The sequence below is a fragment of the Grammomys surdaster genome, unplaced genomic scaffold, assembly GCF_004785775.1.
Source record: "Grammomys surdaster isolate TR1022 unplaced genomic scaffold, NIH_TR_1.0 572, whole genome shotgun sequence".
Lineage (NCBI taxonomy): Eukaryota > Metazoa > Chordata > Mammalia > Rodentia > Muridae > Grammomys > Grammomys surdaster.
Genome location: NW_021604991.1, coordinates 152,161 through 180,001, shown reverse-complemented (window position 1 = coordinate 180,001; position 27,841 = coordinate 152,161). Strand labels below are relative to the sequence as shown.

Below are 27,841 nucleotides of genomic sequence, written 5' to 3'. Positions count from 1 at the left end.
GCAATACAATGGGAAAAAAAGAGAGCGTCTTCAACAAATGGTGTTTATCTAACTGAATTTATGCATGTAGAACATGCAAATAATTATGTATTTATCACTGTGCAAGTGGTTCAAGGACCTTGGTACAAAACTGGATAAACTAAATCTAATAGAAGAGAAAATGGGAAATAGCCTTGAACACTGTGGTAGAAGAGACAGTGTCCTGAAGAAAACACCAATTGCTCAGGCTCTAAGATTAACAATTGATAAATGGTACTTCATGAAACTGAGAAGCTTCTGTAAGGCAAAGTACACTGTAAATAGGACAAATGGGCTGCCTACAGATAAGGAAGAGATCTTCTCTAACCCTACATCCAACAGAGAACTAATATCCAAAATATATAAAGAGCTCAAGAAGTTAGATTCCAGCAAAAAATAATTAAATAAATAAATAATAAAAAAAAATAACCCAGTTAAAAATGGGGCAGAGAGCTAAAAAGAATTCTTAACCAGAGGAATCTTGAATGGCTGAGAAGTTCATAAAGAAATGCTCAGCATTTTTAGTCATCACAAAAATACCAACCAGAATGGGTATGATCAAAAACTCAAGGGACAGCACATGCTAGCTAGGATGTGGAGAAAGCAGAAAACTCCATTGTTGGTGGGATTGCAATCCTGTACAAGCACTCTGGAAATCTCAGAAAATTGGAAATATTTCTGCCTGAAGCCTGAGTTGAGGTTTGGTCTTTTGCTATGTATTGTAACACTAAGTGCCAGCCCCAGAGATGAGAGTCCACACATAGATCCATGAGACACTATGTAACCTTACCCCTCCCCCCAAGTTATTTTTGATTAGTGAATGAAGATGCCAACAGGCAATAACTGTAGGGTTTGGGGTTCCTGGGATTTGGGGTTGGAGGAGAAACAAGTGGGAGAGGAAGGAGAAGGAGGAACAAGAGACATTATAGTTAGGAAAACAGGGTCCTCGGGGCTATCCAATTAGAGTTAAGAGCAGCCCAGATGAAACAGTAATAACTTGGTGTTATCAATAGTAGATTCTAATAGTATAAAGTAGATTCTGTTTGCATATCTGTCCAGTTCTTGGGGTGATTAAGGCTTATTGTAAATAATAAAAGTTATGTGTCTTTATCTGGGAACTAAATGGTCAAAGACATGGTAGAAACACCAGATTGATATTAAAATTTTCAGCAACAGGCAGCTATAAGGGTCCTTGACATATACTCAAAAGATGTTATACCATACCAAAATGATGCGCTCCACTATGTTCTTAGCAGCTTTATTCCTAATAGAAACCGACAACTGTCCTGATGTCCCTCAATGAAGGAATGGATACAGAAAACATTTCATTTACATAATAGAATACTATGCAGCTTTTAAAAACAAGGATATCATGAGTTTTGCAGGCAAATGGATGGAACTAGAAGTTATCCTGAGTGAGGTAACTGAGACCCAAAAGGGCATGCATGGTATATACTCAGTGTTAAGTATGTATAAGTCATAAATACAGCAGACTCATAATGTGCCGCAGAGATACAAAGAAGTTCAACAAAAAAGAAGGCCCAAGCCAGGAAATTTGAATTTCACTTAGAAAGGAGAATAAAGTAGTCACAAAAGGCAGGGATAGGGAAGGAACTGGGTTTCAGAGGGGAATTGGAAGGGGAGCTCAGAATCAGATGTGGGAACAGACAAGACAGAGGGCCTAGAGAATGAATGGAGGGTGGGGAAATCTCTAGGAAGTCTCAGAGACCTGGGATGGGGATGCATGTCCTTAGCAAAAATGCCTAACAGTGGGGACATGGAACCTGAAGAAGCCTCCTATACCCACGCAGTAACCACCCAGTGAAAGGATAAGGACTCCAACCTACACACAAAACTTTTGACCCAAAGTTTGTGATGCTTAAGAGAAATTCAGGGACAAGGATGGAGCTGAAAATAATGGCTGATCAATAACCAGGCCAACTTGAGACCCATCCCATAGGCAAACACCAACACTGGTACTATTAATGATACTCTGTTATGCTTGCAGACAGGAGCCTAGCATAACTATCCTCTGAGAGGCTCTACCCAGCATCTGACAGAAATAGATGCAGACACCCACAGCTGAACAATGGAAGGAAGTTGGGGACTCTTAAAAGTTGAGGGAAGGATTGAAGGCCCTAAATGGGATAGGAACTGACCAAAAAAACCAACATAGTCAACTAATCTAAACCCCTGGGAGTTTGCAGAGATGGAGCCACCAATAAAAGAGCATACATGGTCTGAACTGCATTCCCTGAAACGAGTAGAAAAAATGCAGCTCAGTCTGTGTGTGGGTCTCCCAACAACTGGAGTGGGGTCTGTCCCTAAAGCTGTAGCATGACTGGAATCCATTCTCCAACATGGCTGCCTTGTCTGGCTTCAGTAGGAGAGAATGTCCAAATTCTGTAGTGACTTGATGTACCAGGATGTACTGATATCCAGGAGACACCCTCCCTCTCAGAAGGGGAGGGGGATGAGAGGAGGGACTCTGTGAGGGGTTGACTGTGAAGGGGGGGACAATGTTTGGGATGTAAATAAATAATATAAAAGCAAATGGAGCTCAGGGACTCTTATGGAAGAGTTGAGGGAAGAATTCAGAGACCCAAAGAAGATTCCATAGGAAGACCAAGAGAATCAACTAACCCTCGCCTCTCCCGGAGACTGAACCACCAAAGAGCGAGCGAGCACCAGCTGGACCTAAGCCACCTGCAGATATGTAGCAGAAGCCGAACTTAGTCTTCATGCAGGTAACCCAACAACTAATGTGGGAGCTGTCTCTGATTCTGTTGCCTGCTTGCCTGTGGATGCCGTCTCCTAATTGAGCTGCCTTGTCTGGCCTCAGTAGTAGAGGATGTGCCTAGTAAAGCAGTGCCTTGATGTGCAGGGGTGTGTGAAGGGGTAGTGTGAGGGTGAGGAGGGAGCAATGGAGGGAGGATCTTCGAGAGGAGATACTGGGAGTAGGGGGCACAATATTTGGATGTAGAGTGTTTAACAAAGAATCTTTACAGAAAAATATTTTGTAGGATATTTGTATTAATTTTAAAAAAATACTGTGGCTATTCCTAAGCTCTGCAAGTTATTTTCATCCATGCTTTCCAATGCCCCTTTTCTACCACTTGCATTTTTAAGAGAGAATGGCTTATGCAACTGGGGCTCCCCAGAGAACTTGAACTCATTGTCCTCTGTCCAATCCCTGGTTATCCAGATTTTCTACTCATTAGTCCACCTCGTATTTCCTGTATGTTTTGGGGAAGGTTTTGTGTAAGTGACCAGGCTGTCATGTATTCATAATTCAAATTGCAATGTAAATTACATCATAGTTTACCATAATTAAGTCTACATCGTGTAGCTTTGATATTTTTCCCAACTCTCCAGTAAATGTTTCCTATGATTTGGATCTAGCTTGGTACTCAGCAGTCTCTGAAAAAAACTGATTCTTGTTGCAAAGTTTCCTTCAACCAGGAAAAAGGCAGACTCAGGCTGAGACAAATGCAGAAACATTAGGTGAAGTTTTAATATTTGAACATGTAGCAATATCCTAAGACAGGATGTCTTCCTAGGACTGTGCCTTTTTCTGCCATTGGCTTTTGGCCAGCTTTGCAGTACTATCTGTGTCCTTTCTTTATGGAGCTACCTTACATCAATCTAGAAACTCACAGAATACTCTTAGCACCGTTACACTGAAAGACATACCTTGTCTGGCAAGTTGGTATTAGCACACAGTGTATGCTGAGGACAGATATCAAAGAGTCTTCTCAACTAGTAGCATACATAGCACTTTCAGCTGGTTGAATGCTATATCTGGGATTCAAAGATATTTTTACACACTGGGTAATCTGCTTCTCAGCATCTTCTGTTGGTATATTCGAAACCAAGTGATGCTGTGTGTACATTTTATATGAATTATTAGATCTTAGATTTCTTGGGGAACATTTAAAGGATTTGGAGAATTCAATTTGTCTCATAGTTTTTGAGAACTTGCCTTCTTAATTTCTTTGACACATTATATTTTCTCTGTTCTTGTTATGGGTAAGCACTCGCCCACTGTGAAGAGTTAGTGTTGAAGGAGTGGGCACGTTTTTCTCTACCCTAACACTGCTCAATGATGGCAGGTGACTCCTTGTGGACAATGTTAGGTTGAGATTTGGGGGGTTTGTCTTCATTATGTTGAGATATATTCCTCTGTCCTCACATTCTTCAGAGTATTTATACTGAGCAATTGTCATATTTTGCTACACACCATTTATGAATCTATTAACATAGATATATATGCTGCCTTTTACTGAGTCTACATATTTTGTGTCTTGAATTAATGTGTTTTCATTCATCTTATGGGTTCCAAGAAGGTAATTTGGTAAAGGATTTGCATTATCTCATTTGCAAGAATGAGTCTATCATGGCAATTACAAAGATCTTAATTGAAATTCATGCATAGTATTGGTACATAATATTAAACTGACTATATTGTTTTTTAATTGATTTCTCCAGTTTCTTATTAATGGGTTCCACTGCCATACTGGTAATTGGTTTTTAAATTCTGATGTAATCATTCAAGATTTTTGAAGTTTTTTCTCAAAATTTTAGATATTTAGGTTTACTTTGTTCAAAATGAACTCGTTAGAACCTATAGAAAACAAAGACTTCACTAATTATGTTGATATTTTAATGAGAAGATGCTAATTATCTGTCACTGTTCACATACAATGTATGTATTTTCTGATTCTATTCCTGTTGCTGTTCATATGCATGTTGATCAGTGAGTACTCATTAAAGAATGCACTATAATTAGACATTCACAGAAAACCACATGTGGGATATAGTTAAATATTACTTGAATTTTTGCTTGTTTATTTATAGAAAAAGCTGCACACTGATATGCAAAACAATACTACCTATTAGCTTAAAAACAAAACATATTTTAAAAAAGTTAAAAACATAAACTGTACAAATGTGATAGAAGATTGTTTCTCCTACATTCTCTTTGTATAAAGGTGGTTCTGGAATATTGTACTGTAAATAATCTCATGATTATTCCATTGTACATAGTACTGATTTTGTATGTAATAATACTATAAGAAAATATAATGCATGTATGAGTCCCTGTATCTATTTATATCTCTTTTGTGTTCATGTTAATGATATATAAACTTCATGACCTTCATTTAAGCATATGTGGAAAAGAAAGAGATTCATTAGGATGTACCTTCATTTCTAACAGTACTCTACTTACTAGAATGAGAAAACAAAATAAGAGGATGCTACATATGATTTGACCACTTCCATGTAGTGCCAGAAAAAAAGAACATACTTAGGAAGCATTTTCAGTTAATATAACTGAAGTCCCACTACTTCTAACCACAGATCAATAAAAACATAGAGATGGAGATGAAACTGAATGATTGGATGACAGCATTTTACATCATATAGTTTCTGAATTTAACATGGAACAAAAATGAAAGAAGACTTATTCCTTTCAAGACATATGAATAAAGACAAAATATGCAATGCTCTTTCTCCTTTATGTATTTCATTTTCAACAATGAAAATCAAGTCATCAACTTTGAAAAAAAAAAGTATTTGAGCTAGCTGTGTTTCTATACTGCTTTAATCCCAGCCCTCATGATCTAGAAGAATACATGGAGTCAATGGAACAGAGTTATTGCAGCAAGAAGACACAAATACTAGCAAACCATTCTTTACTACTCCAAATAAGAAAGTGAATGTCCAACATAATTTAGTGGCTCTGGTATCTTGTTAATCACAGATGGATTTAAACATTGGCTAACCATATAAATGGCCAGGTAGCATCTTTGCTTGCCTCTGAAACTTCACACACACTTAAGAAGTTGGAGAATTCACGCAGAAGAGAAACTTTACAACTATAGTGAGGTTGGCAAATCATTTATCTTGGTCTCAGGTCTTAGAACCTCTAACCCCCCCTCCAAAAAAAATTACATGGTGGGAGAAAATCTTTTCATGGAAATTGATGTGGCATATCATTTCCCCAGACTTTTGTCTTTACAGGCCACCTAAGTCTCTACACTAACATCTTTATGTTACGAGAAACTTGTAAACCCCGTGATGCATATTTTAATGTCAAAAAACATCAAGAGTATATATTGTAGGGAAAAAAACCTGAAAGTGTGAGGATGTTGGAAAGTCTTTAAAGTTATTTTACTTTTTAAACTTTAAAACATTCCTAATGAAGATAAAATGGATGAGATAAGATAGGACTTAGGAGAAGGCTAAAGAATGTGTTGTTGTGCAGAGACTAAAATGTTCTGTCCTATAAGGAAGATGATTTAGGCAGAAAATGAAACTCCTCTATCGGCTTCAGAAAGCCCCTGAGACTGACCAGATTCACTAGGCCCTTTGCTCTGCAAAGGGATGTGAAGAGAAAATAGTGCTGAGAATACATCTCAGACAAGCACAGCCACTAGAAAGATCAGTGACCAGTTCAACTCCTTGAAATATCTCATACCAAACATGCCTCCCAGAGGAGGCTCAGATCAACTGGGCAACCAGGAAAGGACATTCTGTAATGCACAGGGCTCTCTGCAAGTTTTTGTTGCATTCCAGGTTTGAAGAATTCATGGGCTGTCCCATGCTTCGGTGGATTTTCTGTATATAGATTCTTTGTGTCCCTTCTGTACCTTACCCATATCCCTGTAAGTGAACCCAAGAAAACTCATTGGATCACCACTTTGCACTTTCTCATTATGTATGCTTGGAGCCAATTTTATTTCCCTTTTTATGATTCATAGATGTATACACGTGTTATATCTCCCCAGGAAAAGTCCACCACACACTTTCCCATTTAACATGTACTTGAGCCTGTAGTTTTTAATTCAACTGTATTCATAAAAAAAGTTTGTATTAGAAAAAGCCAGCATTTACTTGTTCTTGTCATGGTGGAATCATGTCTGGCCATATCTTAGAATTCTCACACTAGAGAAGCCCAAGAAATGCAATGAAGTTGTCAAACCTTTATTTAGTAAATAAGTTATAAAACCATTTGAAAATTGATCCTTCAGGAAACCCTTTCCTGTGCTTTATTAGTTATCTGTGTGGCATTCAGCTTTAGAATTTACATTCTGTAGTAGACACACACAAATAGCATGAATGTGAGAACTTTAAAGCTGGAATCTATGGCAGAGACAACATTCATTATATGCTAGGAAATCCTTAATAGTATGCAGGAAATTACTTTCTCCATACTCAGTACAGTAGAAGTATGTAGTCAACTGGTAGAGACAGAAATCACAGAAGGTTCATATGTTAAGACTAAGACAGATTTGTAGACATTAGACAACCCAGTGTGAAATGATGAAGAAATCCCTGGGAACAGATGAACCTGTCTGGTGTTTGATGCAGAACTATTACAGTGGCTTACAGGCTTCAGTCCCTGTAAGTTGGTCCAAATATAGTGATTTAACAATGTAAAGTCAAAGAATCTGGTAGCTGTTTCAGTTCGTGATACTGGATGTCTCAATTGACCTTCAGTATATGTTGGAAACCCAAAGAAGTTGGGTCTAATGACAGCAAAGGAATGATCTTGCTATCTAGAGCAATAGCAAGCAGGCAACCAGCAAAACATTCCTTCTCCAATGTACTTTATATGCGCTGCCACCAGAAGTTCTGGCTTAGAGGCAGATCTTCACACCTCAAAAGATCAGAATTGAAATGTAGGTCTTTCCACTTCATATTATAAAGATAGAAAAATCCCTCAAAAGTATGCCTAGTGACTTATGTTTAAATTAATTCCAGTGGTTAAAAAAAAAAGTGACAACAATTACCCATTACAACCTGCAATAGATTCTTACTGTCTGGTTTTAAAATGAGTACATATCAATGTACATCCTTTGTTGCTATATCAGGACTGATGAACCTAAAATAGGAGTCAGGTAATTTACATAGTTTGGGAATGGTCACTAATCACCTAGAGACTCCAAATATCTATGCAGCCTCCTAGTGGCAAGATTAGATGAGATGCTCCCTGGGTCAAAGCTCCTCTTCAGGAAAATGCTTCACTGATCAAGTTCCTGCTCCGTCATGTCCTTCAGATTACTATAGTGGTTCATGAGAGTACTGGAGCCAGGGCAAGCTCTGTTATTGTGTGCCTGCAAAGACAGTTCCATTCTGACACCTTACTCTTTCTTCTGATTCAAACTGATTGTTTTCTTCATTGTTTCAATGTTTAACCCTTAGCCATTGCCACTTAAGGACAATCCTATCTTTAAGCCTCTCCAGTTTTAGGGGTTAAACCTTCGGTTTTGATTGACTATGGGAAAGGTTCTGGGACAGATATAGCCACTGGTGTTTTCTGACCAATCCACATAGTTCCTTTATAACATCACTTGTGGCATGAATAATTAATACCTAAGGACAATTTATATCTATAAAAAAATGGAAAGGAGCTTCCATTTGAGTAAGAAGATGTAATGTCCTTGTAGGTTAGGTTTTTTGAAAGCTACTTTACTTAGGGGTCTAGAATGCTTCAACTTCTCTTCTAGCCCATGGGCCAGAGGTAGGAGAAAAATAAGGTCTATAGGAAAAGGGGCTTGTGTGCCTGTTTAAAAGTAGTTCTTTGGGGAAGATTCTACTATTTATTGTAAGGACACAAGCAGTCCTGTCCAATAGCAAACACAAAACTCGAATCAGCAGCAACAGCTTGATCCAGCAGAAACCACAAATTGACCCAAGTCAGCAGGAGCCACAAGAATCGCCAGAATACCACAAGAAGTTTTGAAGCATTTCTAAGACACAAAGAGCAGCAAAGCACTACAAAGCCAGCAAGGACTGCAAGGTCCTGCAGAGTCAACGAAGACCAGCACTGCCGGGCCGGTGAAGATCAGTGAAGAATTGATCAGCAAAACATTGCAAGGCATAGTAATGTTTGTCTGTGGTATTCTAATTATACTCTTTCCAGACTTTACATGACGACCATTGGATGTCCTAAACATCTGTTCCAGCAAAACATCCTCTGACAAGACATCATGTGACACAACTGAAGTCTCTAAAGAAACCAGAAATTTCCACATCATACAATTTACTGTTTTATGTGTGCTTAGAAAAAAAAAAAAAACCCGATAGGAGCCAGGTGTGGATTTGGCTGCCGTTAAATTTCCACACTTGATAGACAGAATGTGAATGCAGGTTTCAGTGTACAGGATCACAGAGGGCTACATATTAAGACTTCATTGTGTAGTAACTGCTGTTATTGCTATGAAGAGAAAAAGGACCACGGATAATCTTATAAAAGGAAAGATTTAAGTGATAGTAGCTTACAGATTCAGAGGGCAAGGGTGGGATCAGCCTGGTAGGATGCATGGTGGTAGGCAGGCTGGCAGGCATGGGTGTGAAAGCTTAAATAGCTACTAACTGAGGACAAAGCATTTGAGCATTTCAGCTTATGGAGGCCTTTATCATTTAAACTGCCGGATTGCACCCACAGACCCACATAGCCCATAGCCATGTCTTAATCACTGAGCCATCTCTTCAGTGTTCCACTTCATTCCATTTCTACTGTCACTAGAACTCCTCAATAACCCCACCTCATTTCCTCCAAAATACATGGTCCTTTTGACACAGTCTCAACCTTCAGGATACTTTTTTTTTTCTTCCTGTAGCACAAGAATGCAGATCTCGCTGATCAGGGAGGCTTCCACATAAGAAAAAGTTTCTTTAGAAAGCACTTGTATTTCTAGCACAGTACTGTGCATAGCAGATAAAGATAAAACTACAAAGATGATTCTACCAATTATTCTGTAACTATTGTATAGGGTGAGACTCTCTTACAGAGAATTTTCAGTTAGCATAACCTTAGTTTCACCACTTTTAATCATGGCTCAGTCAAAACTAAAGAGAACAGAAATGGAACTGAGTGGTTGAGATGAAAATATTTTATACTCCTGAGTTTCTTAATTTAAAATGCAATGAAAATGAAAGAAGCCTTAAACTTTCCAAAAGAATCAATATAAAGAACAGACAAAGTATTATGCAGTACTCATTTCTTTTCTGAGGATTTCATTTTCCTTTGTGAGAGGTGAGACTCATTCACAGAAAGCTCACAGGCTTCCATGAACAAGAAAGGAGACCATCTCAAACAGAGTTCTGCAGTCCTGAACCATTTTGAGGACATCCACAAAATTGCGGAAGTCTCAGGTTTTGGTTGTTCATCCCAGCAAACTAACCATCTTTTATAAGAATGAATGGCCCACTTATAAAGTAGGATGGCCTGAGGAGGGGACATTCATCTCCCTACAATTGACAAGGTAAAGGCTTTTGTATATGAGGTCAAGGAGTATCTGGACCAAGTGCCATATATCACCACATGGCAGTACCAGGTCAAGAAGCACCCTGTTTGGTTGATACCCTTTTTGTCATCAGCTGTACTGCTCCCAACTCTCCTTCCTCAGTAAGAGGGTCAGTTTTATGACACCCCAAAACATGTTCCTTCTTCCTTCTGCCTCCAAGGAGGATTTCAGTCCCTCTCATATTTCTGCTCCCTCTGCTGCTCCCCATGTTCAACCAGTGCAGACAGAGGAAGGAGCAGCCCCTGACACTAACTCTCTTGACTCCACATGGAGTCCAAGACACATTCTGGCTTGTACTGCCCAGAGGGCCGACACTACTATGACCTTATGGCTTGTTGGACCCCCAGATGTACAGGGGAAACAGTTCATGACATGTGTACCATTTGCTAGTAGTGAATTTTACATTTGGAAGTTGCCAAAACCCCATTTCCAGAAAAACCTTCAGTTCTTATAAGTCTTTTTAGATTCATCCTAAGTCACCAGCCCGCCTGAGGTGACTGTCAGCAATTGATCCATGTCCTCTTCAGGACAGAGTAAAAACAAGAGAATTGTGGAAGCTGCACAGAAATTGGTTCTAGGGGCAAATAGACTGCCCACTCAAGTCCAGGCTGATACTGATGCAGCCTTCTCTACGGCTCAGCATACCTGGGATTACAGCATTGATGGTGGTAAGGAGAGGCTCTGGATCTACAGTCAGATTTTGGCTGGGGCCTCTACTAGAAGCCACTGCACACCCCAGAAATTTATCTCAGCTAAGGGAGGCATTGCAGGGAAAGAATGAGAGCCCCAGAGAGTATCTAGAAAGACTTTTGGAAGCCTATATGAGGCCACAAGGGGACAGGAAGACAAACTAGAATGGACTCATGAAATGGACATGGCTTTTAGAAATTTAAGAAAAGTTTTGCTGGAGGCACCGGCTCTCGCTCTCCCAGACATTCACAAACCATTCCACCTGTATGTAGATGAGTGAAAGGGGACAACAAAAGAAGTGCTCACTCAAACTTTGGGCCCATGAAAGAGACCAGTGGCTTATTTATCTACAAAGCTGGATCCAGTGGCCCAAGGATGGCCAGTCTGCCTCCAGACCACAGCTGCCACGGTCCTGCTGCTCAAGGATAACAAGATAACCATGGTGCAGGAACTTGTTATCACCACCCACCATGTTATTGAGAGGATCGTCAGGAATCTACCCAGCTGATTGCTGGTCCAATGCCAGACTGGTGCACTTCCAGGGCCTACTTCTGAATCCCCTTGCATAAGATATAACCTGTCATCTTCCCTAAACCCAGCTACCCTGATACCTGGCCCATGCTTTGATGTGCAGTATGATTAGTCTAAAGTTTTGGGGGCATGTCCAGAATACTAGGCCAGAACTGACAGACGTACCCTGGCCAGTTACAGAACAGCATCTACTTGACAGATGGGAGCAGCTTCATTGAGAATGCAACCAGTTATGCAGGGACAGTGGTAGTGGACTTGAACTTTGTTGTTTGGACAACTGCTCTGCTGTTACAAATATCAGCACAAAACACTGAGTTGACAGCGTTAACTTAAGCTTTGAAATTGGCAGAACGGACTATAGCCAGCATTTATACTGACAGCAGATATGCCTTTACCATGGCTCATATATAGGGGTCCATGCATCAAGAGTGAGGGTTATTGACTGCTGAAGAAAATGACATCAAGTGAGAAAGAAATACTTGCTTTGGTAGAGGCATTATGGTGCTCTATCAAAGTGGCTATAATCTATTGTGCTGGAAATTTTAAAAGAACATCAGGAATAGCTCAAGGGAACAGACTAGCTGATAAAGGGAGGCCGCTCCAGCATTCACCACCAACATCCTGATATCTCTACCACCTCCAGTGCTCCCAACACCCCCGAATATACTACAAAGGACAAACAGGATAAGGCCAAATGTCAAGGGATTTATAGGGGAAATGGATGGCTACATACTAGAGAGGGCTGTACCATCTTACATTAGAAATTCGCTAAACAACCCATCCATGAGATTCATCAAACTTCACCCCAGGTCACTGAAAAATTAAGGAATCTGCTCTGAGAGGCAAAATACAAAGTATTTAACATGGGAAAACTAATAGAACAGGCAATCTCAAACTGCTGTACTTGCCAGGCCATGAACCCCTCCGGCACCAATCAAGAAACTTCATTGACCAGGATCACAGGCCAATGGCAAACAGCCAATTGGGAACTAGACTACACAGAGGTAAAATCAAGGACATATCAATATAAATATCTGCTAGTTTTTATAGATACCTTTTCAGGATGGGTAGTAAGTAGCCTACCCTACCAAGAAGAAAAATTCCAGTGTAGTAGCAAAGAACCTTCTGTAAGACATTATACCCAGGAATGGTTTGTTTCCCTGGCTTGGGTCTGACAATGGACCAGCCTTCATCTGTCAAGTAACTAAATCTTTACCACAGGTTTTTGTGACCAATTAGAAATTAGTATACAGATACACACAGAACCACACAGAACCACACAGAACCACACACACACACACACACACACACACACACACACACACACACACACACGCACACAGTCCCCAGAGTTCAGGACAATTAGAGAGGATAAACTGGACACTGAAGGAGGTTTTGAGCAAATTAACCCTTGAAACTAGTGGTGACTGAGTATCTGTCCTACTTTATGCCAGGAATTCCCCTTATACCTTGGGTCTTATCCCCTTTGAGATCCTATATGGGTACACCCCTTCCATATTGCCCATTCTTCAGTCTGACATTCTAGGTGAATATGACCAACGTAAGTTCTTAAAATCCATGGAGGCTCTCCATAGAGTTGGGGCTGTAAAAGGACAGGCTCCATCTACTGGGAACCTCTGTTAAAATCTGGTTTCATCAAGCTAGTTAGAAGTAGAACACCCTCATGTCTTCCTTATCCATATTCACCTTGTAACTCCCTGACACTAAGGTTCACAGAAAGAGGGAAACAGGCCATAGGATGGGATACGGATTATGTTTGGGGATTGAGAAGATTTGAAAAATAAGAGACACATATTGAGGGGTTCCTTGTTTAACTAGTTGTTAGACAGGTTCCAGGGGTACCTATTGGATCCAATGAAGTCCAGGCGAGGCCACGTCCCTGGCCCTTGTCCACATCTATTCTCATTCCCACCCCTACACCAAGAAGCAACTTCACTAACGTCCTGGTCCAACAAAATCCCACTTCACCACCTGGATCAGAACCCCTACAACTGTTAAAAGCTTCTTCCCAGGTATTTAACTCCTCTCAACCAGATGTAACACAGGACTGTTGGTTACAGTTAAACACCCAGTCTCCTACTATGAAGGACTAGTAGTCCCTGGAAACTATCCACAGACCACAGATAGTACTTAGTGTAAACAGGAACAATCAGAAAGAGGTAAGCTGACCTTATAGTCAATAAAAGGGTAAGGCCTTTGTATTGGAAATCAGGCACCCTCAGAACATTCACACATTTGCAACTCTATTCTAACTCCTGCCAATATAGAATATTTGTATCTATTTCCTCCAGAGGATGTTTGGTGGGGTTGTACACCAGGACGTGATCATTCCTTGCATTCACACCATAGTTCTAAATATATCATCTGATTTCTATAACCTGGTACATCTAGTTCCCCGAATAACTTACTATACAAGGGGAAGCCAATTCCAAATCAATTACACTCCCCAGCTTGACAGGTGAAAAAGGCTGCTGTAACTGCTGTGGTGTTATCCACATCACAGTATCCCTGCTTGGCATAGGAGTAGCTGGAACAGCTGGCATTGAGGCTCAGCACTAATACTGCAAGGTAAGAATTACAGAACCTTACACATTGCAATAATCATATAAGAGGGAGTTGAAGAACCTATTAATGTTCTACAAGACTCCCTTTCTTCTCTAGCTAAAGTAATTTTACATAATAGAAGAGGCTTAGATTTATTATTTCTTCAGCAAGGTGGTTTATGTATAGCTCTAGGAGAGGAATGCTGTGTTTAGGCTGATCATTCAGTAGTCAGAGAAAATGTAGCTCAGCTTAGAAAAAGAGTAAATGACAAGAAATCACAAAGAGAATAGTCTCAAGGACAATAAGAGTCCCTTTTTAACTGGTCCCCTTGGTTGACCAACCTTGTTTCAGCTTTGACTGGCCCACTCATCCTGATACAGGCCCTGATTTGTGGACCCTGTATAATCAATGCTTTCATCAAGTTTTTCAAAGAACAGATTTCCAATGTTCAATCAATGGTTCTTAAACAGCAATATGAGACCCTAGAAGTATACAAAGGATTCGAGATGGCCTAGCAATCAAAATGGACGCTTTTGTCTTTTTTATTACATCAGATCTATTAACAGGGTTACAACATCAAAAGGTTAAAAATCATGGGATTTTAAAGCCCATCCCCTCCTTTCAGTTTACATAAGCTCTGGCAAGGCTCCTGCAGCCCAAAGAGAGATAAAAGTGTTCTCAGCCAAGCACTCGTCTGTTTGAAACTTCTGCTGTCCTGACACTGGCTTCAGGCTAAACTAAACCATATGGAAAACTGCTATTTTCTGTTATGTAAATCTCTATATGAAGTATGTTTTTTTGGGTCAAAAAGTTTTATGCTATTACTGAAAGTGTATGTTATGACTTCAATTCAAAAATGATTTCTAAGGTCCAAACTTAACATGGATTGACAATTCCGGTAAAAATTGATGGAGTTAATTATAAGGTGAAGCTTTATTTGGTCTCCTGTTTTACACTTGCAAAATACAGTATAGAATAGATGATGAAAATAAAGATTGTTTAACTCAGATAGACTAAGTAGATACTGGCCCTCAAGCCAATCAGAGACCTGCTGAATATGGCATTTACTATGTTTAAACTTATTAAATAACAGAGGCTCCCAAATCTTAGCAATCACCGCACCTCTCAAAGTTCTCCAAGAAGAAAAGGGCACGAGAAAGGAGACCACCGGAATTGTGATACTATAACCACTGGTTAGAACCTGCAGCCAGGGTCGAGTTTTAAGTAGAACCTGAAGTGAAAACTTTTGGTTTGTTTGGTAAGTCAGTTATTTCAAATGATGTTTTGTTGGGGCACGCAGGTGAAAGAATGTCTTGCTAAAACAGACACCTGTGAAAGGATGTCTTGCTATAGTGGCTAAGTGAAGGGATGCATGATGAAGGAGTATAAATATGACCCACAGACAGTGGGAGAGGAGCACTGGTTTGGTTTGCTCCGGCTCTATATTCTTCGCTAACAACTTGCAAGTATTAGTTCGTCTTAGTGTTGTTGAGCTCCACTAGTGGTTATGCCTGAGAGAAACTCAACAAACAACTTCTTGTGATGTTTCTGTGGCTTCTTGCCTCTTCAGCAGCCTCGCCTTGGGCCAGTTGGTGAACATTGTGGTTTCTTCAGGATTGAACTGCACCTGATGTTCCTGTGTGGTTTCTCTCTGCCGAGAGGACTGGACTGAAGTTGCTGATTCCTATTTGGTGTTTTCTACAGGACAGAACTGCTCACAAAGAAGATGGAGCTCTCCCACAAAGTACAACTGCTGGACAGATACATCTCCCCCATATCCTAATAACTTTTCTCTTCCACTGCCTCTGGTGGGTGGTGGACAAGAAGAGAAGTTGAACATTTATTAAAATAGGCTGCAAAAAATTTATGCCTACAGGGAACAAATAAAGGACACCTGGAGAATTGATTGACAAGGTGAAGTCATCTCTGCCAAGTTCCTCCTCCTCAGGAGGGCCGCTCAGAGCTTCCAGGCCTGGTAGCAAAAGACTGATCCTACCTTGAGACCTGGGTCCCCATTGACATCACAGGAACTTAATGTGGTATCCATGTAGTAAATCTGTCATTTTGATTTTATGTGTAGTCAGTTTATTACAGCTTATCCTTCTTCAAGTTCTCTGATCACATTGAAGGCTTCTTGTAGCTTAAGTGATGGACAACAGGCAACTTGCTCCTTACATTGAGGTAATCCAGTACTGTGTTGGTTTAATGTTTAATTTATTAGTTAAAACCAGTAGGTCTCTTGTTTAAGAAGGCAGATGGGTTTGCTTTGTGAGCAGGCTTCAAATTAAAGTATAACAGGTTTCAGATGTAGCTTTTTACTGTCCCTTTATTTACGCTTGCTTTGCAATAACTGTCCTCACTAACAACTGCTTGTGTTTGATAAAGGTTTCTCTTCTGTATGAATTCTTTGATGACATCTAAGATAGCATTTCTGGGTAAAACAGTTGTCTCGCTCACCTCATCTGTAGTTTCTCTCCTGTATGATTTTCCTGCTGTTTCTAACAAAACGTTTACTGGAAAAGCATTTGTCACATTCACTACATTTGTAAGGATTCTCTCCTGTAGGAATTCTTTCATGAACCATAAGATAATATCTCTGGCTAACAGATTTGGCACATTTACTGCATCTGTAAGGTTTCCCTCCTGAATGAATTATCTGATTACTTCCAAGACTGCCTTTCAGAGTAAAGCATTTATCACATTCAGTACATTTGTATGGTTTCCTCTTGTATCAACTCTCTGATGACTTCTAAGTTTGCCTTTTTCTGTAAAGCATTTGTCACATTCACTACATTTCTAAAAGTTCTCTCCTGTATGGATTCTTTGATGACTTCTAAGTTTGCCTTTCTCAGTGAAGCATTTGGCACATTCACTACATTTGTAAGGTTTCTCACCTGTATGAATCCTCTGATGTCTTCTAAGTTTGCCTTTGTAGGTAAAGCCTTTGTCACATTCACTACATTTGTAAGGTTCTTCCCCTGTATGAATTCTTTGATGAACTGTAAGATGGTATTTCCTGGTAAAGCATTTGTCACATTCACTACATTTGTAAGGTTTCTCTCCTGTATGAATTCTCTGATGAATCGTAAGATGGTATTTCCGTGTAAAGAATTTCTCACATTCATTACATTTGTAAGGTTTCTCTTCTGTATATGGTCTATAATAGTACACAGGTTGAAAAAATGTATGGAATGACCTACGATTCTCTCCTGTATGGATTCTTTGATGACTTCTAAGTTTGCCTTTCTCAGTAAAGCATTTGGCACATTCACTACATTTGTAAGGTTTCTCACCTGTATGAATCCTCTGATGTCTTCTAAGTTTGTCTTTGTAGGTAAAGCCTTTGTCACATTCACTACATTTGTAAGGTTCTTCCCCTGTATGACTTCTTTGATGAACTGTAAGATGGTATTTCCTGGTAAAGCATTTGTCACATTCATTACATTTGTAAGGTTTCTCTCCTGTATGAATTCTCTGATGAACCGTAAGATGGTATTTCCGTGTAAAGATTTTCTCACATTCATTACATTTGTAAGGTTTGTCTCCTGTATATGGTCTATAATAGTACACAGGTTTGAAGAATGTATAGAATGACCTAAGACTTTGATTACATTCATAGGGTCTCTCTACTCCAAGAATTTTCTTTGGGTTTCTGAGATCTGAGTAGTACAGAAAGGATTTGTCACAATTACTGCCTTTGTAAGTATTCACTTCAGGGCAGATCCTATAATGTCTTTTGAAGCCTGGCGTATAATAAAAGCACTTACCACATTCTGTACATTTGCAAGGATATTGTCCATAATGAATTTTGTAATGTACTTTGAGCTGTGACAAATGCAAAGAGGATTCACTGCATTTTGTACATTTATATGATTTCTTTCTAGTATGTGCTCTCTGACGTCTACTGAGGCTTGAATACATCTTGAAGCATTTCCCACATTTCCTGAAATTGTATGGTTTCTTTCCAGTACTATTACTTTGTTTCAGCATGAGTTTATGTTTAAAGTCATAAAGCTTTTCATACTCTGTAGTGTTCAATTCTTTCTCTCCTGACTGGATTCTATGATTCTGTCTAATGATAGAACACACATTCAAACAGATTACACAGTCTTTAAATTTGCAAGGTTCATCTCCAGTCTTTCCAATTTTTTGTCTGTTTTGGTTTGATGTTTTAACAGATGCATCTTTATGTTTAGATTTAAAATGTGTACCTTGGAAGGATTCATGAATCATTTTGAGAAGCTCATATCTATATGACTTTTCATAGATATCCACATGCGTGTAGACAATATGATTTGTGCCTTGATCCAAGACCTTCTTATATTTATGATGATTCTCTAGGAAAAAATTCAATTAGGGAATAGAGATATTAATGCTTGGTAAGGAATTCAATTCTTGAATTTTACAAAGAAAGGTAAATAAGCCATTCTCAAGGAACGAGGTCTTTTCTGTCTCACAATCACTAAATGGATGCACAGAAGAACCTTAATTTTGATCTATATCAAATGACTGAAAATTAAAAGCCTTCTAAATCTAATTTAAACATTGTCTCTTGTAGAAGGTAGAAAAAGAGGTGACCAAGCAGTAAAGAACTTTGAGACAGGAACTATCTGAAGAATCATAAACAAGGTCAGCTAGGAATTCAATATTTAACTCACACTGGCACGGAGCTCACCATATACCCTTGCTTCTACATCCAAAATGCTAGGAAAAAGATCATTTGGTAACAGTATTAAACATAGAAAGCATATGTCAAAAGGTAAATAAAGAAGTAAAAAAATTCTCACAAAAACAGATCCTTCTCTATTTGAAACCTGCATTTTAAAATTCAGAAATGGGTGAACAGTTTAAGGCAATGGTAAAGTTGTAAAATTCAAATTATTATATTTTCAACAATGTATTTCCTTTCTATGAATATGCAATATCCTTTGAACTTTGATGTTTTGATTGAAAAGTAGGTAAAAGGGTTAGAGAGAAACTATACAGATTACAGCACTGGTTATTATTCCTGAAAATACACAGAAATATTAAGGAAACACCCTGAAAATGTTACATTTTATAATCAGAGTTTTTTTTATTCTGAGAGTCTCTAGACATTTCAGAGTTTCCATCTATAAAAGATATGTAAATTGAAAGGATTACTTAGGAGTTCTACGAGAAGAGTATTCTCACCCACAAAGAATAGATTGTTGTAATTCTCCATCATCACATCTCTATACAATGACCTTTGAGAACAGCTGAGATATTCCCATTCCTCCACGGAGAACTCCACAGCCACATCTCTGAATGTTAACACATCCTGTAATAGAAAAATCAACAGTTTACCATGTGTTGTTGGACAAAAATGTTTTCCTAATTAAGAAAGACCTAAAGAATAAGATATAATTTGTCATATGGATGAGTCATGCAAATACTCAAGGACAAAAGTTTTCTAGAAGTGCTACAGAAATGTGACAGAAGTTGAACATTGCTGCTCTTCCACAGATAATATACAGAGTAACTTACTATATTGCACATATTCACGTCTCTGTTCTTTATTAATTTTCCTGGTATTTTCTAAGAGTGAGCAACAGACAAAGGATTTGCCTCCATCAATGCATTTGAAAATTTTGTTTGCAGTTTGGATTCTATAATGTCTTTTAAAGTCCTCTAATATGTAATTTGTTTGCCAGCACTGTCATGGCAGTACACAATGGAATTTGAATCCCAGTTCTATGAGATCTGATGCTTTCTTCTTATCTCAACATGCAGGAAGAATACAAAGCACATATCCATAGAGGCAGTAAAATGTACCAACATTCAGAAAAAAAAATTGAAATTTAATTTTAATAAAAGATGCTGTTTATTTTCTATGTCTGTGAAACAGGATGATGTAATAGTCTCACAATCAGCAAACTTTTAAAAATTATATTGCACACATTTGAGGTCTAAGTGCAGGAATATACCTTGATGAATTAAACACAATTCAAGTATCATACCACAGATAGTCAAGTAATGACAACTAAGACTATGCTTCAAATTTTTACAATGTCAACCTTGTTCAAATGTGGACACTAGCTCAATCTTTTCTGCAGCTTGGTCTGACTTGACTCTCTTCCAACATTCTCAGTTGACATTCTGAGGCCTAGGTACAATGCTGCAAATGTTCTAGAAAAAAGAGGCAAAACATGCAATGCAGAAGTCTTACTCTAATGTTTCATAAAGTCTATTATTCCATATATTGCTCAGTGATGTCAGTGTCCATGTTTATACACATCCACACTCATAAGCTTGTTTCTGAAATCCTGATCATTCCTGAAATGCTATTTACAAGGCACAAGACCTTTCTTCTTCACTAATATAAAAGGACACATGTCTATTTGATGTCAAAATTGGACAAAAATATATCCTTTGAGTGTCATTTACAATAGATTCTCTCTTTTCCAGAATTGCATATCTTAAGTCTAAGGAAATTTATGTCCTCATATTATAATATTGAGGGAAAATATAATGGGACAAGGCTGTGCTATGGTAATTTTGATTATCAGCAACAAAAGTGAAGATAAATCATAAAACAGAAACCCTTCAGCTAACTTACCAGATGAAGATAACTAAAGTTTTTAATGGGTTCAATAAGACATACAGTTTTCAAAGAAATGTGGACATGGGACTGACCTCAGACACATTTACCAGAGAAGCAGTCATTCTTCTTGTTGTTCTTCTCTGAGTTTCTGTTTCAGGAATAAAGACTAGAGTTTGTGATGAAATTTCACATAAAGGTGTCAAAAATACAAAGCCAATATTAATAAAACTCTTTATGGACAATGCCAAACCATATAATAAGATCTCCTCTGCCCCCAAACCAAAGTGGTATCAGGAATCTTGTGAACATTCCAACAAATAGGAGAACATGGAATGATATATTTAGTATGGCAAGGAAAATGACTACAATCTGAGGCATTTTTCTACTTTCAGCAGGTATGAGGCACAAATATAGAATATATGATTACTTCCTGCAAAATACTACTACTTACGATTATTACTGTGAACTTGTCTTCCAGGGACTACAGTCACAGACAAATGGCTAGTGGGTATCAAAACTGGATGCCTAGCATAAAATGGAATTCATTAGTCATCACACTAGAATACAATTATCTGACCCTTTGATCACATTTCGATTCGTTCTACCTGAAAGATACAGGATATCTATATTCCATGTGTGTCCTGTTGACCTAGAGTACAGAATATACTCTATCTACCAAATATGATTTGACATAAAATGATAAATTGTCACCAGATCTAGTTATAGCCATTTTCATCATCACCTAAGAACATTTTACATTGTTCCTGAGACAAGATGAATTTTACAGTTTACTGTTCTGTTCATCATAGACCTAGTTTCTAAGATTCATACAAATGTTTGTGTGAGAATATTGACGATTTGAAATGCGCACAAATACATTTATAGGTAAAATATTACAATTCAGTCTACATATGTTGTTAAATGGACTATCTCCATGAGGAATGTTCTAAACTGACCTTTTACTACAGTTCCTGATATTCTTAAGTGGGTAGATCTATACATGTAGACCCACCAGGAAAATGCTAACACGAGTATCTTGAGAAGTATTCAGACCACTCACTGACTCTGAAAAATGATTTGGAGGCACTGATGTAGCATTAAAACTCTCAAAGGGCTTTGTAGGCTGCTGGGTAAGAAAAACCAGATGCTGACCCCTTGTGTTGCAATACCACCCTCTCAGACAAGGTATGCTCACTAGTGTAATATTGCCAAGACTATTTTGTACATAATAGAAGCCTTTTTGGTTTGAACCGAGGTCATCTCACACACCACACACAAAGAAATAGATAGATGGCACTGGACAGTGAGCAAATATCAATGACTGTAAATATCAAAGGCCCCTAGAGGGAATCTATGCCTATTCTTAGATGTAGAAATACTGTAAATGCCTTTCTTTTTTTTGAGCTTCAACATCTTAATTATTATTTTTTTTTTGTTTTTTTACTATTTTTTCCCCGAATCTGCTTTTATACCATTTTAATTACATGCAAGTATTAAGGTCAGTTCTAGGTTGAAGAACTAGCAATACAATAGATGCAAATAGTCAAGAACAAGCAAGTCAATAAACACAAATAGTCAAAGAACAAGCAAGGCAATAAACAAAGTCCTATGGTCACTCCCAATGATCTAAGGGCTAATCAGGATGACCAAAATATCTGAGCCTACTTCTCTGTCCTAGCCCAAAGTCATTTTCATGTCTGAAGGCTACTTCTTTCTTCTAGCCTAATATTTAGATTCCTGCCTGAAATTACTCTAGCCTAAAGTCAGATTCCTGCCAAGCAGCCCATTTCCTTGTCGTTGGCCAATGTCAGATTCCTGCAAATGCCTTTCAATGGTTCTGATTGCACAATAGCCTACTGGTGCTTTTAGCCTAGGTGAAAATATCTTTGTTTGAAACAGGAAATTTTCATTTCAGAGACTGCTGTGTGCAATGGCAGAAATTGAGGTGGTGTGGGGACTCTAAGAGCTGGAGGAAGTGGAGTAAGCTATTAAAAATGATACTGTCATATATAATGGCAGTTAGAATTATGAATACATGACATCCTGTCTACCCACACAAAACTTGCTTGAAGACATACATGAAATTCAAAGGGGATAACTGGGATAAAAATTTGGATAAGGAAGGATAAAACAGAGAATGATGAGGTTAACCATGCAAGCTCTCTTGAGAGTTCAAGGTTGAAAGGCCACTCTTTTGAAATTTCAAGTGGGAAAACAGGGGAGGTAGGAAGGATGGATGAATGTAAACTCCAGGAGCTTTGTAACAGCCACAATAGCAAAGAAAACAGAAAAAAAGCAAATATTGTACTGGAATAATCCTCTGTAAATATTCTACCAACCATGAGGAGTGAAAAAAATCAGGATAATCCCTAGTGAATGTGACTGAAAATTCACTCACAACAGGAAGTCATACACAGCAGAACTTTGAGAATCAGGATAAAATATAATGTCATGATGATTTTCCAGTATATAAAATTCCATGTATAAGGGATCTGTGGCAAGCATCAGGATGGTAAAGAAAAAAAAAATTAGCATAGCAATGCATAAATTTCCAAGGGAAATAATCATGACATTTTACATGGCATATGTCTTCACTACCCTTACCTGCAACGTACAAGCTGAGTAATGTCAACTTAGCAGCAACACATTAGAATTTCCTACTCCAGTGATACTGTATTTTAATCAGAAATATTAAATATGGGAACCAAATATACTCCCTTACTTTAATTCTGTCCATGTCTTTGTTTTCCATTTCATGGAGAGTGAACAAGAGGTCATTTGTAATAGTAAATTGAATGCTTGGGCAAACAAATTTGAGAGGACTGGGAAGAAATCAAGTAAAACAGAAGAAAGCACTTTCCTAACTAAGTAATGCGGAACAATGTGGACCATAATTGACCAGCCACAATGCTTAAAAACATTCTGGATTGAAAACCTTAAGAAATATAACCTCAGTAAGAACAGAATGTCATCCACCAATATTCAAAAAGACTACCATAAAACCCCTAGTAGAAGTTGTAACAGATTAAACACATGTCTACAAAATAAAAAGTTTATTTGTCAACTTTAGTTTCCAGGTCAGAAAAAAATGTACAGCACTGAACTGATGCTGTAATAAGACAAACACTCACATTCTTCAAGTGGATTTAAAATAGGTCTTAACTTAGCTACAGAGGATGTAATGAGGACCAGTGATTAGCAGGACTAGCTGTTCTTCCAGAGGACAGGGCTTCTATACCAACAACCAAATGGCAGTTGAAAACTATAACTCTATTTCTAGGATATCCCATGCCCTCTTCTGGCCTCTGTATGTATGATATATTTGTAGTGCACAACATCCATGCAGAATAAACACTCAAACCATCTAACAATATTAATAATAAAAAAAACTACCTACAAAAAAATGAAAAAAAGATGAAGCAAAGAGAAACTGAAGGAAAGGTAGACATTTAACTCTACTTTTCAATGATGGTGTATTGAATACATATCTAGAAAACACCACCAGAATCATTTGTGATTGAAAAATGCCTTCTTAATATTGATGAAGAAATTAAGATAATATCCTACTGACTATAGCTTAAAAGACTTCAATAGCCCACTGAAATTATCATAAATATGTGCATTTTTCTTAGTCTTGAGGGAACCATAAACTAGAACCCAAAAGATATTCAGTGTGATGTTTGCTGGCTAGAATGGCTAAAATGAACAAAACAAATTAGTGGCTGGAGAGATGATGCAGTGAGGAAGAGCAGTTACAGATATTCTAGAATACCTGGGTTTGAATACTAACACCAATATCCTGGCTCATAACTATCTTTAATTTTACTCCTAGATTTAATGCCCTCATGTGATCTTTGCTAGAACCAGACACATGTTTTCAACAGAAATACATTATGCTGAAAGACCCACACATATAAAGGAAAATAAAAATAACAAAACAAATGAGCCAAGTCTGGGGGCATCATTTCAAACTCACCATTCTGGATGCAGAGCTAGGAATGATTGTATAGTTTGTTGTTATATCTGTCTAAATAAAGGGTTTCTGACCAGCAACAGCTCTTTGTCTCTGTCTCCCTTTTTCTGTCTCTGTGTCTCTGTCTCTGTCTCTGTCTCTCTCTCTGTGTGTGTGTGTGTGAAGAATAATATATATATGAAAAATAATCAAAAGGCCTAAAGCAAAAGTTCAAGAAATGGCAAAGTACAGCCTGACTTTAACTCCTGGTGGGAATGAAAACTATTGCAAACAGAAAAAAAATCCCTTTGGTGCTTTGCAGAAACCACAAATGTACTAATCACACCAGCCTTTAACACTAAAGTATACAAGATTATTTCAATATTTACAGATATATCAATGTAAGACAAAATATCTAGATACTGACACAAGGAACATGCTCATATGCATACATCCATAAAAGGCCTTTGAAAAAATTTAACATTTGCTCACTATCAAGGTTTCCAAAATCTCAGAAGAGGAGGAACATACCTAATAAGAAGCTAGAATGGCAAATCTTAACATTTACAAAATAAGGACAACTGGAATGATTCCAATCTTCTCAGGAAAGAGACAAGGGTATCCACTATATCCACAATAACTCAGGACATTGGATTAATTATTACCCAGGTTGAGAAAGAAAGAGAAAAGACTCGATTCAAAAGGGTAAGTAGTTATCAGAGAGCAATCTATTTCAAATTATAAGAAATATAATTTCCAACTTCAAAAATTATAAATATTCCATGAGAAAGGTCAGATCTGATAATCCTTGAAATAAGCCATAAATCCCAAGCTCTTAACCACTTGTCATTTTATATATCAACAAGAAGAGGGTGAATACACAATAGACTACTAAGACTCACCATAGTATTTCTGAATATCACAGATAGGCGCCTTGTTCATTCCATCCCTAGAGATAAAAGATGCTGTGCAAGGTAGGCAGGTAGAAGGAGGATCAGTGACCTTATCTAGATGTGGATTCCCAGTACCACATAATCATGTTGCCTAGTATGGTATATCTGTACACTGATGTAGCATTGGACCATGACAGGTACCAGGAAAGAACAGTAACAAGGTGGTAAGCACTCTTGTGGTTTCCCACTTTGTCTTGTCTGTAACTAATATTTTGAATATGATAAATGACATCTGGCATATTTTGTTCATGAGAAAAAACTTTCTGCATATGGACTGTTCAGTATTACATGAACTTAAGGTAGAGTCTATATCACTTGGATTTCTAGATTGTGGGTTTGGAAGCAGGGGGTGGAAGTCTATAAAACACTCTGTTATCCTGAACATTGCACATGTACATTGTCTGATCCTTTGTTTCAGCCTTGTACAAAAAAGGATCAGAGCTTGATGGGTGCTTCCCTCGTTTCCAAAAGACTGCAGTAGTGTAAAAACAGTTTTTGATATAATGAAATGCTTTCTGGTTAAATTTCTAGTCAACTCCAGAGAACAAAATATGTAAAATTCACTGGAATTCTGGCCAAAAAGACTCTTTAACAGTTTGTTACATGGACAGATACTCATACTTCCTTTACCTAGTTTTCTTCAAAGTATAACCTGGTACTGCTTTCAGCCTGTGTCAAAGAACATTGCTATGCAATGGGCAACAGTTATTTCAAGGACTAATCCAAAGGGAAAAAAGTGAATCCTTAATTAAGATGACGAGAGCTGAATAGGGAACACTGTAATGAATGCAAGTGCATTAGTGATACCTTATGAAGTGCCGTGGAAAGTCATACAAATACACACACACACACACACACACACGCATACACACACGCACACATGCACACACACACACATGCACACACACACACATGCGCGCATACACATGCATGCACTCAAGAAGAGTTGAAGAAGAAAAGAAAAACAAGCTCTTAGAAACAAGTGAATAATTCAACCTCCTAAGTTACAAACCTAGAAAAGGGACTAAGCAGGGCTGAGACTGCAGCAAGAAACACTTGCTCTAACAATGTCTAAGGAATGGCCAGATTATGCACAGAATTCTCCTTTCCTTTAGACAAATCTTCTACTGATAACACAAGAAAAAGAGTGTATCAAACACAAAGAAAAGTCATCATACAAACTTGGATTTACCTCAATACTCAAAACAGTTCAGGCCAAACAAATATACACAAAGGTAAAAAAGAAATCACAGACCAGTTGCCAGGATGGACATAGACCAAGAGATTGTCTCAAAATCAAATGGGAACAGAATACAAGCTTATTTAATGCCAAGAATGTAAGACTCTTTCAGCACCTATGAATCAATCAATTTAAGACACAAAATGTGTAGAGTCAGAAGAAACATGACCATATCAATAGATCCTTGAAAGGCTTGTGGCTAAATATCACATTTGCTTGGTATAAAAACTTTGACAAATGGAGAACAAGAGGCATACAACTCAGCACAATGAACACAATGAGACACAAACCTGAACCTAAGAATACAAAAGGACAGCTGGAATCATTTCCCTCTAATCAGAACAGAAATACATTTCATCAGAAGGTACACAGTGCAAGTACAGAGAAAAATTTCAATGAGAAAATATGGGAAAATGTACAAAAAGCAAGTGTGCTGCTTAGTTAAGAAATAGAATTCTGCAAATTAAAGGTATAAATATCCATGAGAAGACTCACATCTGACAGCCCTTTTAGTAAGTTATATAGCCGACTGAAGTTGACTCCTAAAGTCTTTACAACATACTCACAAGCATTCAAACTCTGCTTGCTGCTTCAATTCCCCTTGCCCTCAACCCACTGGAAAAGGAGACCCACATCTTGCATCTGAACAGGAACTGGTGGAATGTGGCAAACTTGAAGTATCTCTCACCAAAGAAGCAGCAGAAGAAGAAGGTGGAGCAGGAGGAAGAGGAAGAGGAGGAGGAGGAGGAGGAGGAGGAGGAGGAAGAGGAGAAGGAAGAAGAAGAAGAAGAAGAAGAGGAGGAGGAGGAGGAGGAGGAGGAAGAGATGAGGAAGAAGAAGAAGAGGGAAGAAGAGGGAAGAAGAAGGAGGAGGAGGAGGAGGAGGAGGAGGAAGAGATGAGGAAGAAGAAGAGGGAGGAAGAGGAAGGAAGGAGGAGAAGGAGGAGGAGGAAGAGGAAGTGAAGGAAGAGGAGGAGGAGGAGGAGGAGGAGGAGGAGGAGGAGGAGGAGGAGGA

General features: G+C 38.3%; 1 pseudogene; it reads right to left on the bottom strand.

Annotated features, from left to right (window-relative positions):
* Positions 1–14,632: 14,632 nt before the first annotated feature.
* LOC114633262 overlaps positions 14,633–27,841 on the bottom strand; it is a 19,744-nt pseudogene continuing 6,535 nt past the window's right edge.